The sequence below is a fragment of the Bombina bombina genome, chromosome 2 (genome assembly GCF_027579735.1).
Source record: "Bombina bombina isolate aBomBom1 chromosome 2, aBomBom1.pri, whole genome shotgun sequence".
Classification (NCBI taxonomy): Eukaryota; Metazoa; Chordata; class Amphibia; order Anura; family Bombinatoridae; genus Bombina; species Bombina bombina.
Genome location: NC_069500.1, coordinates 698,806,143 through 698,822,840, shown reverse-complemented (window position 1 = coordinate 698,822,840; position 16,698 = coordinate 698,806,143). Strand labels below are relative to the sequence as shown.

Below are 16,698 nucleotides of genomic sequence, written 5' to 3'. Positions count from 1 at the left end.
ATATTAAAAAAAAAATGTTTCCAAATAACTTCTATGATCAAATGTACTTTGTTCTCTTGGTATCCTTTGTTGAAAAGCAGGTAGGTAGGCTCAGGAGAATGCAAATGTCTATAGCACTACATGGCAGAAGTTTTGCAAGAATATTCTTAACAATGTCTGTATTCTCCACAGAAAAATTTGCAAGCCGGGTGGCATTATTAAGGAGCCAGGTGGGGGCAGTGTAATAATTTCTAATATTATTTCATAGCATCTTTGTATCTTTTCTTGCTGATTCACTGTTTTGATGGCAGACTAATATATATGTTTTTTCTAAGGTGCCACTATATTCCATAGTCTTCTACGGGGACTATGTAAATCAGATGTCGAATTGACGTAAGTATACAAATGCATTGCAACATTAATAAATGTAAAATACTATACAAATGTCCTGTCAATTTTTAAAATATTTATATAACACCAAGTCATAGCAAGTAGAGCGTAAAGTATAAGGGATAATTTGAAGATAATTTTTGCTGGTTTACAGATTAGGCAGATTTATTTTCCATCCATTAATGTGATTTGCATTAATTGTTATTGTGCTTAGAACAAAAAAGATGTTTTTCCATCTTTTTTTAGTATGATATACTCTAATGCTTTAGTCCTTTTTCATATGCTTATAAGTCAAGGTCATTATGTTTGGACCAAATGGATATTTATAATGCTAAATGTTCATTTCCTGCATTTCGGTGTTTCTGGGAGATGTGTTTTGGCCAAATCCCCTAGATTGATGACTAACAGAAGGATTTTCCCACAGGAAATAATTAATGATGTCATAAACAGATGACATATTTATAAATTATCTTGGGAGTATCCGTATGAACAAATGGGCGTACACTAAAACGGAAACTGCAAGTACTTGATGGAAATAAAACTGTAGGGATAAGTTGTATTAAAGGAATAGTGGCCACTGGGAATTTAGTGAAACGTTATTTAATAATCAAGTCTTAGGCAAAAGGTACCACGAACATAGGAAAACATACAAATTGTCGATAAAAAATGCATAGTATCACCAAATTTGTTTTTCCCAGAAATAATGGCAAAGAAAAAACTGAATTTCACAAAATATTAAATATTCTTACGTGTTTCTGCTCTTTAAGCAAATTTAAAGCAATTATTTAATAGCATATTTTCACCTTTACTCTTTCCTATTTAGAGTTTCTCAAAAGGTTAATTATTACAATGCAATGCCCATTCTAGCATATTTCCACCAGTTTCTAAAATGTTGCCTTTGTCTATCTCAGAACGATATAATGGGATTGAGCCTTCTGGTACAAGGGTGGAATTAAAATGCTCCAAAGGCAGAATCAGGGTAGACCAGGAATAATAAATAATTTAACTAAAAACAGCAACACACCAGCCCTACCAAGTCACTTATTACACATAAACTTTGATTAGAACTACTATAACACCCACTACTAGAGCATGATTGATTGGAGAAAAGATTGACTATATGTGTTTTAAAGTAAAAAAAGCTATTTGTTGTTTGGATAATTTGGATCATCAGAGAGCTGCATATTTTGGTTACCCTTCAAATTAGAAAAGCAAAACTCAATTTTCTTTAAAAAAAATACAATTACTATTACTAGTTACTACAAAAAAGTATTTACTGTAAATAAAAATGAAACACTTTACTACAGCATACCCAGCGCCGGACTGGGAATAAAAAGCAGTCCTGGAAAAATATGAAGATCAGTACTATTTTACGTTATCCCCATTTTTTCTCAAAGGAGATAACTGGCATACTTCTTCCCCAATATCTTTTCAGAATTAAATTATATTACTTTGCTTTAAATAAAAGTGCCAGATTGATGTTATATAGGCACTCTACAACCCAATTGCATCCATTAATCACCACTTTAAATTGCAGCTTTCCAGCCCTAGCTGCTGCAGCCCACCGGGAAATCTCCTGGTATCCTGGTAGGCCAATCCAGCCCTTAGCATACCCCCCAACTGTCCCGATTTTCACGGGACAGTCCCAATTTTAGGGGTCTGTCCCGCTGTCCCGGGTTGCTAGCCATCTGTCCCACATTGCCCCATGCATTAAAAAAAAATGCTATTGGGCCCATACTCAGAAGCAGCTGGCTTTTCTTTCCCAGGGTTATATACCTGTTAGATTCCTTGTGGAAAAGTAATGGTGTGTGGGTTAAGCAGAAGTAGGAAGGCTGTATACCCTCTGACCTCAGGTAATGGTGACCTCTAACCCCTGGTAGTGATGATGTCTAACCCCTGGTGATAATACTAGCATGCCTTCAGTATTATACAATGAGCAGTGCTAACACCAGGGTAACGAACAGTGGCAAGCTAATGTGTTTGCCAACCCCTGGACCTTATACAATGAATTGCCAGATACCCATACATGATGTAGTGTGTGTGTCTATCTGTATCTATAAGTGTGTATGTGTGTGTATCTGCATGTATAAGTGTATGCTATGTAGTGTGTGTGTCTGCATGTATAAATGTAAGCTATGAAGTGTGTGTATCTGCATGTATAAGTGTGTGTGTATCTGCATGTGTAAGTGTATACTATGTAGTGTGTGTGTGTATCTGCATGTATAAGTGTAAGCTATGTAGTGTGTATCTGCATGTATAAGTGTATACTATGTAGTGTGTGTGTATCTGCATGTGTAAGTGTATACTATGTAGTGTGTGTGTATCTGCATGTATACGTGTAAGAATGTAGTGTGTGTTTATATCTGCATGCATAATTGTATGCTATGCAGTGTATCTGCATGTATAAGTGTAAGCTATGTAGTGTGTGTGTGTATCTGCATGTATAAGTTTATGCTATGTAGTGTGTGTATCTGTATGTGTAAGTGTATGCTATGTAGTGTGTGTATATCTGCCTGTATAAGTGTATATGCAGTGTGTGTGTGTCTGCATGTGTAAGTGTATGCAATGTAGTGTGTGTGTGTGTGTATCTGTATGTATAAGTGTATGCTATGTAGTGTGTGTGTGCCTGTATAAGTGTATGATATGTAGTGTGTGTCTGCATGTGTAAGTGTATGCAATGTAGTGTGTGCGTATCTGCATGTGTAAGTGTATGCAATCTAGTGTGTGTGTATCTGCATATGTAAGTGTATGCCATGTAGTGTGTGTATCTGCATGTGTAAGTGTATGCTATGTAGTGTGTGTGTATGTGCATATGTAAGTGTATGCTATGTAGTGTGTGTGTATGTGCATGTGTAAGTGTATGCTATGTAGTGTGTGTGTATGTGTATATGTAAGTGTATGCTATGTAGTGTGTGTGTATGTGCATGTGTAAGTGTATGCTATGTAGTGTGTGTGTATCTGCATGTGTAAGTGTATGCTATGTAGTGTGTGTGTATTGTATCTGCATATGTAAGTATATGCTATGTAGTGTGTTACTGTGCAGTTTTGCTAACTTTAAAGGCCAGAATCTAGAATAATAATGGGGAATGCAGAGAGCAGTTTTAAAGAATCTATTATTAAATGTCCAATTAAGATAAAAATATTTAGCACTGTCTCTGCAAAGGTTAATTAAATACAGAGCTCACATAGCTATACCTACCAGTGGTTTGAGCTTGTGTTTGATTTGCTGCCTAAGAGTATTAAAAGATAGAATTTTATTTATATTATTTTGGTCTTATGATTTTTTTAAGCCCCGCCCCTGCTCCTGCCCACCACATTTAAAATTTTTGCCGCGGGAGGTATGTTGGGAGGTATGCTACAGTATCATTAATCCCTAATTTTATGGCTATGTCTATATGGCTAAGACTGTGTCAGGTGTTTGCAGTTGTCATAGTGATCAATGGGAAGTTATTTGGCCAATGGACTCTTCTACTGGAACATGGTGCTTTTTTCTTTTTAATGCAAGATGAAACTTCACAGCAAGATACCAGGGATTCCATTGCACAGGGAGAGTTTTTCATTTAATATAGAATGATACTGTGTAATATAGATGAAAAATAAAAGCATGGTCTTTTTTAATAGGGAAAAATCAACAGACCATGGAATGTGGCGTTGTTTTCTGTCTCCACTGCAGCCAGAGCAGGCCCTTTTAACATTAGGGATTCTTCTTTAACAAAAACATAAATGAGCTTGGATCACTAGCTTGGGTCTAAACCCTTTATAATGTAGCCTCTATTAGCTTCCCCAGTCAGTACAAATGTTCCAGTTTCTAGAGGACTGTGCTTCACCCACAAGACACTTTAACCCCGCCTACTATATGCCAAAACATTGCTGCAAGTTGCAAATGCTACTGCTATATAATGTTTAAAGCACGTGCCCTCCTTAGCTCCTATGAGCCCCTTTAGATTTACTCTGCAACACAGGAAACATAATGTATAAAACACATTTGTTAGTAGAATTATATTGCAAACTTCTTTACTTAAAAATAAAACTAAATTCTAACGTTACTATCCCCTTAAAGGGACAGTCTACTCCAGAATTTTTATTGTTTAAAAAGATAGATATTCGCTTTATTACCCATACTCCAGTTTTGCATAACCAACACTGTTATATTAATACACTTTTTTTTACCTCTGTGATTACCTTGTATCTAAGCCTCTGCAAACTGCCCCCTTATTTAAGTGCTATTAACAGACTTGCATTTTAGCCAATCAGTAATGACTCATTTGTAACTCCACAGAAGTGAGCACAATGTTATCTATATGACACACGCTAACTAGCTCTCTCTTGCTGAGAAAAGCTAATAAAATGCACTTAGATAAAGACGGCCTGCAGGGGCTTAGAAACAGGCAACAATTGAGAGGTTTAAAGCTTATAAAGTATATAAATATAACAATATTGGTTGTGCAAAACTGGGGAATGGGTAGTAAAGGCGTTATCTATCATTTTAAACAATAGAAAAATGGAGAAGACTGTCTCTTTAAGCAAGGTTTTCTGCTTAAAAGCAGATACAATATTTTTTTTCCAATAAAACTATGACTCATATGCAATAACTTGTCCTGATTCTTTTACAAGAATAAATGTTGCCCCTGGTGATGAACTCATATATGTACAATAATAAGAAAAAGAAAATCTAATCAAGCCACATTTTCAGTTTGCATGAATACGCGGCAGGAAGCTTATTTGTAAAGGCTAATTTTAGACAGCATATAAATTTTACCTTATTTTCCAATGGAAATCTCAAGTACAGAGTGTACTGTATCTAATAGAATAGCCCTCCTAATTAGCAACAGAATTTTGTCACACTAGATCTCAATAAATACTACTTCATAGCTGCTAAAATTGAATTTCACACTTTCATTAAGTGCAACCTAGGGGAAGATTTATTAAGCTGCATTTGTAGCTTTTGAGGTGCTGCGGTGCAAGTGAACCGGCAACTTCAAATTTAAAGTAAAGGTAAAGTTAAGCGGTTGTGAATAGCCAAAATCATTGTACAATATTATTTAAAGCTAGTCGCTAACTTTATTTTGATGTCCATGCTACACATTTTTATATACATATATATATTGTTTAATTTTATCACTGTTTCCTCGCCGACTCCTCCCAGCAGCTACTTCCGTATTCCACTGGTTCATCTTAGAGAGCGATCCCACCCGCTCTCTACGTTGATTGAAAGCGCGTTTACGACCAAAATTGGATCTTGGCTTTTGTAACAAGAATTTGTGGACTACTAACACTGAGCATGCGCGTCATGAACGAGCATGGTGAAGAAGTAGGAGGATTTTTCTTTAACGCATGCGCTTTGAAATCGTGTGACGTTGTAATGGATGGGCTGATAACCCCGGGGGGAAAACGATCATTGAAGGCTCAAATATAGCTAGATTGTCAATCAAATATAACAAAATGGCGGGCGGAGGAAAATGTTTTATTGTCGGATTATTAAAAGGTAATAAACTCACGGTAAAAACTGATGAATGAAACTGGGGCTATTTTTAAATTAACTTGTATATGGCGTTAACTTTACCTTACCTTTAAGTATGAAGATATGGCGTTTGATTAACTGCTACCAATAAGGGGTAAAGGGGAAATGACCCTCAAAATAGTAAAAAAAAGCAGTTAACATACACAAGGTGTAGAATTTGAAAAGCCAAAAAATCCCTTTGGGATAGCCATGGGAGGACTAATAACCCATGGGGCCCCTTGGCAAAGAAAGGTTAAGGGGCCCCTAAACCCCGCTCCAGTCATGCTCTACCAGACCATGTGTCGCCTCTAGATATGCTTTATCCTCATGACCATTTTTGTATTGTTTTAATTATCCTAATAATCCCCTTTTCAATATGCAGACCTACCAACTTAGAAAAATATTTTATACTATGTGCTCATTTGCATATGTAATGAAATCAGGCACAGAAATAGTCTATTAAATTAAAGTGATAAAAAGGTCAAAATTGAGGCAGGGTGCATTTCAATTTTAAATAGAAGTTTGCTTCCATTAGCAAAAATACTTCTAGTAAAATGTATCAGTGTTTTCCAGTGGTATATGATCATATAAATGTATTATTTGCCTTAAAAGGACATTAAACCCAATATAGATAATTTACATAAAAACTTTCCAATGTATTTCTATAATCAAATTGACATCATTCTCTTGGTATTTTTTTTATTGAAAAGCAGGTAGTGTGTGTAGCAGCGTGCAAGTATGTGGAGCAATATATGGCAACAATTTTCTAACAAAATTTCAGCACTACGAAACATCGCAGCGAAATACAAACAAATAATAATAATTTGCAAGGGCACTAGATGACAGCAACGTTTTTTGTCATACAGTGTTCCAGGCAATGTGCATACTACCTATTTAGGTATCCCCTTCAACAAAGAACGCTATGAGAACAAAGCAAATTGACAATGGCAGTAAATTGGTAACTTTTTTTTTTAAACTGTTGTCTTTATCTGAATCCTGAAAAAAAAAATATTACAAGCTTTATGTCCCTTTAAAAAAAAAAACACAGTTCCACTCACTATAAAAAATTATGAGTATCAAAAATTAACTTCCAGTCAGCAAGTGTGGAACTCGCAATTTCGCCTCACCCAGAATCCCTAATAAGGTCAGTTCCAGGTTTAATCCACTGCATCTTTGTAAATGAACATTTATAAATAAAGTATTGACAGATGTATTGCCAGATATACAATATCTGGCGCATATCAGTATAAATTGTGAGGGGTGTGTCACTCCTTTAGGACAGGCACAAGGTTAGTCCAAGTGTCTCTGGGAAAGTTAAGCTAATCAGGAATCGTGGGCTGTGGTCAGTTTACGTTTTCCACCCTCACTAATTTCCTGCTATTGTTTGAAGTAATGTCCACCAGCTTGCATGGTCCCTCAGACATCTGGTACTCAGCTGCTACTACCCACTAGGGCTGAACGGTGACATAAGAAATGAAAAGCGAATCTTACACAAGGAATGCCTTTACTTTCTTATACCTGAAGACACTGAAACTTAACAGTTATTACACTGGTGCAATACACTATCAGAGTTGATTTATTATGTTTATATATTGAGAAAATGATTTTGTGTTTGATTATAAGTACATGAACCCCATTTTTTTGTTTCATGTTTGAGATGAGTGTTAGAATTTACACAAAAATGTTCCAATTTACTTCTATTAGCAAATGTACTTTGTTCCTTTTGTATTCTTTATTGAAAAGCAGGTAGGAGGGCTCAGGTGTGTACACGTGTCTGGAGCACTATCGGCAGCAGTTTTGCAAGAATACTTTAACCATATTATATATTTGCAAAAACACTAGATTGCAGCAGTGTTTTCACAGTCTGCTGCCCTATAGTGCACTAGACATGTGCATGCCGCATACCTAGGTATTATCTTCAACAAGTAAATGAACTGTTGCTTGTGCAGCGCAGATTTACTAAGATTTATTAAGCTCTCTAGGGAGTAGTGCCCTTGAATCATTCTATTTCAGTTGATTTATTTCTGCCTGTCCTTTATTTTTTTGTACCTACCTACAGCACTGTGGAATCTGTTATTACAAATAAATATACAAGTTAGGGCTAGATTCCGAGTAGATCGGTAGTTTGCCCTCCCACTTGCATATTAAATCCGCTAGAAGTAAGCTTTTTGAACGTGTTGGGTATTATAAGTTGAAAGTAAAAAAGATTTCGCAACCCGACACACGCAAAAAACCGAAGCCCAAATATGGCGACTGTGTTAATGTATTCCCCCATAGTGAAATTACGGGTGGTGCGGGTTGCAGCGCTTGCGCTGAAGCCTGCACCGTATATGTAATCGCGCCCCATATATCTGATATTTTCACATAAATTAATGTGTATTTGTATTTCTAGAAATCATGATATGACTAGCTCATGTTTTTTTCTTTTTTTAAAATGATTATTAATGCTAGAATTTGTACATATATCTTTGCACATACTTGTGTGTATGTATATATATATATATATATATATATATATATATATATATATATGTGTGTGTGTGTGTGTTATGTCAGAAATCTTTTTCAAACATATTTGCATGTCCCTAAATTTTATTTTGTTCTATACAATGTTGTCTTTCATATCTCTGTGTTTATTTATACCACTATATGTATGTAGTGTAAATATATTATTATTCTGAGGAAGAATAATTGCAAATATAACATGTAATCAGGGTATCATAGGTATTTATTTGCAAACAATCGATATTTTAAGAGCTGGGCCAGTTCCCTTCCTGATTGCAGTCTAGTTTGAAACACCACCCCTACACAGGTGTTATAAAATGGGCTGGCATATAAAATGACATTTCTTAATGAAAATGAAATTCAAGAGAAGGAAGAAAAACACTGAAAATATCATGACATTAAAGAGGTGATTTTCATTTCTGCTGTATCTGATTCATGACAGTTTAAAGTTAGGTAGACTATCCCTTTGAGCTATCGTCTTAAGGTTATATTGAATCAAACATCAATCGATTTTTAAAATCATTGTCAAAAATATTACACTGTGTGTCCTAATGTCATCATCAATGTTTAACTTAATACTAATTTCACATACACATACTTTCAAAGTATAATACACAATGTAACAAATGGCACTTACAAGTTCTGATGAGTGATCAATGACACAAGTATCAAGCAATTTGATTCGTTACTGATAGTATAAAATGTATATTTAAATCAGATTGGATGATGTCATAAATCATGTGATTATGCATTTCTCAATCAAAAGTGGTGGAAAATCTCACTAGTTTGTGGGTTGTTTAGGAGTTCGAGCATTGCGTCCAATTTGGTGCGAAGAATTGCATCAAATTTGGTGCGAAATGCAGTTGGACTTATATTACATGCGTTAAACATGGTAAAATGAAATTGATCAAAAAAGGAAGTTAGCTATAGTATGTAATGTATTTATTTCATTTGAATCCCTATATCTACTAGTCCTGCTGCCAGACAGACATTACCTGTCATTAAAAATACTTTTGAAATGAATATGTCCCTTGAAATTACATGTGATTATAATATTATTATTTAACATATTATTTAGATACTGAGCATGCGTCTTTGTTGTCTGTGTGATTTAGAAAAAGTATACAATTGTAATCACCTTTCTAATTTACATAAATATGTAATAAGCTTCATTCTCTTGCAGCATCTAACATAACATTTCTGAGTTTTCAGACTCCCATTGATTTCTATGGCATTCGCGGACTCAAGGGTGGCGGTTTTAACGATAGGTACTCTGCGGCGGAAAAGATGCGAGCGTACCTGTTGAATGTTTGATAAATTGGGAAGAGGGTCAAATAGAGTCTAATGTGAATTCAAAACATCTAGAATGACGCAAGCATCGATCTGCGTCGGATTGGGATCGCAGGAGCGTATATATTATTATGATTTTGCCGTTCAACACATTTTTCCTTGTCAATAAAGATTTGAATCCTGTTGTTCTATGAAACATTAATGCTCTGGGAATGAATCTGCACGAGCCTCTGAAATACCACAAAACACTGTGCTGGTGGTCTTATTTTTAAAATATTACTGAAAAAAATAAAGCATAACTGCAGAGACCAAAATAAAATATTAGAGAGAAATACAATGAGTAAATAAGTTAAAACATTCCAAAGCCCTTACAAATAGCATAAATAAAATGTTTTTACTTGATGTGGGTTAAATGAAAAAAAATATTTCTGAGGGCACATTCCTTTTTTTTTCCTTCTAACTCATATGAAGAACATTTCAGCATATGAATCACAATGTTGCAGGTGGTGGATGGAGCTAATGAAAAAAATGCAGCAATGTCTGTGCTATAAAAGGACATAGTCACAGGCACTCAATTGTTTTATGGAAAATTAGAACCAGTGAAAATGTGATGTGGGAACTTGGTTGAAATGTCTCACTTATTTCTCATCATGTAGGAAGAGTCACTGAACTGCTTCCTGTTATAGCTGACAGGGAAAGTATTTGCTAGTGAAAAATTAAAATGATCTTCATCTCTCATTTACAGATAGGGTTCAGCTATAGTAGGTATCCATCCCAAATTATATTGTCGTTATTATCAAAATATTCTGCTCTGAGGTTCTACTATAGTTTTCAAATACTGAAAGAGCTGATAGCAAGAAATATAACTATGGAACATTAAAAAGCCGTAACATTTCTGTACAAAAAAATAATTAAAAATCCACATTACAATTTTTCTTATTTAACCCCTTAACGCCCACAACGTACCCTGTAAATTGCTGGTCGTTAAGGGATTGCGTGGCTATAATAGCATACCTCCCAACAATTCCAGTATGCCTTTCTGAACTGAGAGGTCTATGCTGTGTGAGAGAAACTTGTGGGCTGGGCTGCAGATGTTTAATGGGTGTGGCCACGACTGGAGAGGGAGGAGTCACTGGTGTACCTGAAGTAGGGTTGGGTGGACTGCAGATGGAGTTTGTGTGGACTGTAGAGTCTGGATAGTAGTTGATTTCCCTTTGGAAACCTGGACATTTGTACTGAAAGGCAAGCTGCAGAATGGACAGCGGGCATTGCTCTCAAACAATGACAATATGCAAACTTTTGAAAGTTCTGCATTTATTACAGATATGTGAAGGTTTAGTTCATATACTTTGAATAGTTGTTTGTTTAGAACAGTGAAAAGATTAAGGAGATGAAAGCACATATTTTTCTTGGGCAAAGAAGAGACTTCTCTTATAAATGAACAGTATGATGCAATATGCTTGCTTAGTTTTATAGAGAGGGTTAGTTAAAACAGTATCTACTGTATTTCATTAGAACATTTTATTTAATTGCCCCCACACATACACTGAAAGAAAGTAAAAGTTTAGTTTGGCTATAAGGCTATTTTTTATTCAAAAAATAACTTTTCAATCCATATTCCCTAAAGTAGAATAAATAAATTAAATGAGATGACAACAAATAACTTAATGGATATCTCATATTACAGACACCCTATCCCTAGAAGAATACAGAAATTTTAAAGCACAAAAACTTGATCTTAGATATGAAATTCTTTTGGGAATCTTTTGGGAATCCACATAATTTTCACACCAAAACCCTCAGTTATGTGTTCCAAACCCTATCTCTCTGCATAAATTATTGAATGGTAAAATACTCCATTGCTTTCCCCTTGAACCCCTTAGAATGTAAGCCTATGAGCCCAGCTGTTTGTAGATCACCTGCATAAGAGCTGACTACAACAGTGCGACTCTAGGCAGGGCCCTATACCCATCTGATCCCTATAAATGTTATCTTGTATGCCGCCTATGTTTATAGCGGTGCGGAATCTATTGACACTCTACAAATACCTGATAATAATAATAATAATATTGTAATACTTGACCCACATACCTTCTGGGATATCCCCCCTTTGCTTTTTATCTCCTTATTGTCTCTTACCAATAGCGATATCTCTTGGACAATAGACAAATAACTACAAACAAAGAATGGACTCTAATTGCAACCAGACTTGAAGCAAACATACCTTTTATGCTTTTCCCCTTTTTTCTATTGATGTACCAATACTACCGGTTTGTTGTAGCATTTTCTTTATATCACTTAAATGTAACGTTGATAATGTCAATAAAAATTTATAAAAAGATAAAAAAATGTGATGACAATCTGTTGATCAGAAACCGAAGTGTCATTTTTAAGAGCTCACAAAATATTAATAATTTGGAATTAAACTCTATCTACAAATACATTTTCCTTCCTTAACCATATAACTCATAACCTAACTGAAGACATATTTAATAAGTTATGTGCTTCTAAATTTTAAAAAGTTTAGCATCATTGGGCAAAATACAATGAATGTATTTTACTTAAATGAATCACCTTTATAAGAAACAAAGTTTTACTGAAAATGAGTGAAAATTGCCTACTACATTATTGTGAGTTGAAGGACACCTAGTGGCAATAAGTATAATTCCTTCATTTTTATAGTAAGAGTTTAAAGAATGTTAAAAATTAGTTTCTGTTCGATATATAAATAAAATAAATAGAGATATTATGAAGGTAAAGGAATTTCAGAAAATATTTTTAAACTAGATATGTAAACACTCAGTGAAAGACTTTAAACATTTTTATATTTAATCAGAGAAGAGAGAGACTAACGTTCATAGTTAGATAGATTTATAGATAGATAGATAGATAGATAGATATCATAGTAAGGTGTATATGTTTTTATATTTCTATATAATTCTATTTATTATAATGAACATTGTTAATCTGGTACATCATGAACTATTCTCAGAATACAAGATAGTTTTAGTCATCCTTTCCAAACAATTTGAATGGGACAAATCATTTCAAATTAACTGTACAAACATATTATGCAACTTGCATACAAAAAGAGAAGCGCTCTACCAGGAACGGACAACAGCTCATCAGCTTGTTCTATGGCGATTTACCACACGGAAGCAGCCTCTTTTAGACCAGTGTGCTTTTCACAGAGGAAAACTATCCTGAAGTATATCAGTCTGATCCTACCAAGTAAGGTCAGTCCAGCCCCGAAATACCAGTCAATTCTCCTCTGAACAAGGAAACATGACAACCCCAGACGATCGTTTCTTTTTATTTATGCAAATGATGACACTTAGGGAAGTCTCCCTAAGTGTGATGCGGTAATCCAGACGTGGACCCGTTGCTCAGTGTGCCTAGAGGGATATGGCTGCACCTCACTGACGAGGCCCACAATAGGCTGAAACGTACATCTGGGGTTTTGCTGTTTTTCTCGTTCAGAGAGGTATTGCCTGGTATTTTGGGGCTGGACTGTACTGTGAAGTCAGGATCAGACTGATGTGCTTCAGGAAAGTTTTTCTCTGTGAAAGGCACATGTTGAGCAAAAAGAGGCTGCTTCTAGGGTGGTAACTAGCTATAGAACAAGCTATTATGCTATTGTTCGTTCCCAGGTTGAGCGCTTCTCTCTTTTTATTTATGCAAATTATGCAACTTGCTAGCAAAAGTATATTAAAGGGATATTCCAGACAAAATTGAAAACCGCATGGATGTATTTTAGTTCTGAATAGAATCATTTTTGAAATATGCATATATTAGCAAAAATTCTTCTTATAAAAGCTATACAGTAGCTGTTTTAAAAGTGTATTTAAGTATGCACTGTGCACCAGCAGTTTAAACACAGCACTTGCTCAGAGAGCCTAAGGTGCTTGTACCATCTGGTAATGACTCCATTTGTTAATCGCTGACATGATATAAGCCCCACTGGAACTCTAAGCAACTGCAGTATTTAAAATGCTGGTACACTGAAAATATCTAGCTATGCTTCACATGCACATGCAGAGAAAAATGTAAACACTAAAACAGTGATAGCTTTAATTAGAAGCATTTTTGTCAATACATGTACTGTATATTGTAAATATGTTTCTATTCAAAAATGTAATTCATCTATGTGCATTTATATTTTGACCGCAATGTCCCTGTAATTCAGCTATCCACGAAGCACAGACTTGATACTGACTTGACTAAGACTTGAAGATGTTAGGTATTTCAAGCAGCATAATCTTCATCTACCAATTTGCTATACAGGGAGTGCAGAATTATTAGGCAAATTAGTATTTTGACCACATCATCCTCTTTATGCATGTTGTCTTACTCCAAGCTGTATAGGCGCAAAAGCCTACTACCAATTAAGCATATTAGGTGATGTGCATCTCTGTAATGAGAAGGGGTGTGGTCTAATGACATCAACACCCTATATCAGGTGTGCATAATTATTAGGCAACTTCCTTTCCTTTGGCAAAATGGGTCAAAAGAAGGACTTGACAGGCTCAGAAAAGTCAAAAATAGTGAGATATCTTGCAGAGGGATGTAGCACTCTTAAAATTGCAAAGCTTCTGAAGCGTGATCATCGAACAATCAAGCGTTTCATTCAAAATAGTCAACAGGGTCGCAAGAAGCGTGTGGAAAAACCAAGGCGCAAAATAACTGCCCATGAACTGAGAAAAGTCAAGCGTGCAGCTGCCAAGATGCCACTTGCCACCAGTTTGGCCATATTTCAGAGCTGCAACATCACTGGAGTGCCCAAAAGCACAAGGTGTGCAATACTCAGAGACATGGCCAAGGTAAGAAAGGCTGAAAGACTACCACCACTGAACAAGACACACAAGCTGAAACGTCAAGACTGGGCCAAGAAATATCTCAAGACTGATTTTTCTAAGGTTTTATGGACTGATGAAATGAGAGTGAGTCTTGATGGGCCAGATGGATGGGCCCGTGGCTGGATTGGTAAAGGGCAGAGAGCTCCAGTCCGACTCAGACGCCAGCAAGGTGGAGGTGGAGTACTGGTTTGGGCTGGTATCATCAAAGATGAGCTTGTGGCCCAAGAGTCCAAAAAAAAAAAAAAAAAAAATTTATTTTTTTTTAATGGTTCATACCAGACTCCTGATTTGACATGGGGAACACACACATTCTGTCCTATTACTGTCACAGTCAAAAGTACTCTGCTTATATATATATATATATATTTTTTAAAACTGTGCCAGACCGTGCCAGTGTCATGTGACATGCCAAGCTATTGCCATGTGCTGTTTTAGATGTGCACTGTGCAGCACTGAATGCAAAGCCCTAACTCGGCATCCAGCCATTCCCACTGCATCATAAAAGGTCCTACTGGGGTTACCACTGTTACCAGGTAACTGCTCTGGTTGTGGGGATTGTTTCTGGGTAGGACTGACTGTAGGTGCATGCAGCAGAAAGCTGGAGCGGCAAGAACGTGAGGATTTGAGCATCTGTGCAGCTGCATACACTGCTCTCTTCAGTCTTGAGGCTGTGTGACTCATCTCACACTGTATCCATGCAGCCTTGGACAGACAGCATCCAGTCTGCTGGTCCCCTTAGCCCTGCTCTTTCTGCTGTGGCCCTAAGATCAACTAACTGAAGTTTGTTAGGGGAACAGTGCTTTGTAGAAAGGTGTTAGTGGGAAGAATAAGTGAGTGCACACACACCCCTCCCCATGCAGCATTGTCTAGTGCAAGGTGAGAGGTAACTTGTTCCTAGCAAAGAAGTGACATGTGCTGCTGTGGCTGATGTATAGGGTCATGCTGATACTTCACACATTAATGTAAGGTTTATTTTTATAGTTTTTATTTTCTCTCTGTCTCAGATTTTATAGCTTCCCATAGTAGTTCTGCTGTTCCAGTCAGTAAACTTATACTGCACCTCCATGCTTCCTCCTCAGTCTTTAACCTGGCTTTGCTCCTGTTGGCTGCCCTAAATCTCTTTAACCAGCTAACCTCACACCAGAATCACATTCAAAAGAATATTAAATGAATCCACAGTGGAGGAATTTATATATTTATTTACTTATTAGTACTGCTTAGGTCCAGTTTCACATATTGCAATTTATTTCATTTTTTAAATGATTAGCTCAGCAGTGGATAATCAACTGCTGGACTAATAATTAAAAAAAAATAGATTTAGTTGTTTTTGGGATGTTGGGGTGGAGAGCGAAATTGCATGGGGGGGGGCCCAAGAAAATTTTCGCCCAGGGTCCAGTCAATATTAAAGACGGCCCTGGCCCTGGTGCAAAATTGTTTTGGGCCCCCAAAGGTAACTCAGTAGTCAGAAATAGTAATTACATACTGCTCTGTGTAATGATTTTAAGGATATATAGAGAGAGATAAGATGGATCTGCAACCTGCTCTAATAAGACTCTCCTGCATTAGGTTTTACACATTCTGCCTATAAGTAGACTAGCTGCTTAAGGCCCCCCAACACTTGGGCCCTGGTTCCTTTCCCTGCTTTACGCCCCCCCCAACACTTGGGCCCTGGTGCCTTTCGCTGCTTTAGGCCCCCCCAGCACTTGGACCCTGGTGCCTTTCGCTGCTTTACGCCCCCCCCCCAGCACTTGGGCCCTGGTGCCATTCGCTGCTTTACGCCCCCCCCCCCCCAACACTTGGGCCCTGGTGCCTTTCGCTGCTTTAGGCCCCCCAGCACTTGGACCCTGGTGCCTTTCGCAGCTTTACGCCCCCCCCCCCCAGCACTTGGGCCCTGGTGCCTTTCGCTGCTTTACGCCCCCCCAACACTTGGGCCCTGGTGCCTTTCGCTGCTTTACCCCCCCCAACACTTGGGCCCTGGTGTCTTTCGCTGCTTTACGCCCCCCCCAACACTTGGGCCCTGGTGCCTTTCGCTGCTTTAGGCCCCCCCAGCACTTGGGCCCTGGTGCCTTTGCACCTGCTGCACCAGGGCTTTGACTTTTTGGCTGACTTGGCCTAGCTAAGGACCATAAATATGTAAAAATGTGTATCATGCATATAGAAAATAACAATTTAAACATT

At 37.0% G+C, this 16,698-nt stretch overlaps 1 protein-coding gene across 1 annotated transcript in view; it reads right to left on the bottom strand.

The window, feature by feature from the left end:
• Window positions 1–16,698, bottom strand: part of PALM2AKAP2 (PALM2 and AKAP2 fusion) — a 340,815-nt gene that overhangs the window by 60,776 nt on the left and 263,341 nt on the right. The window lies entirely within an intron of this gene.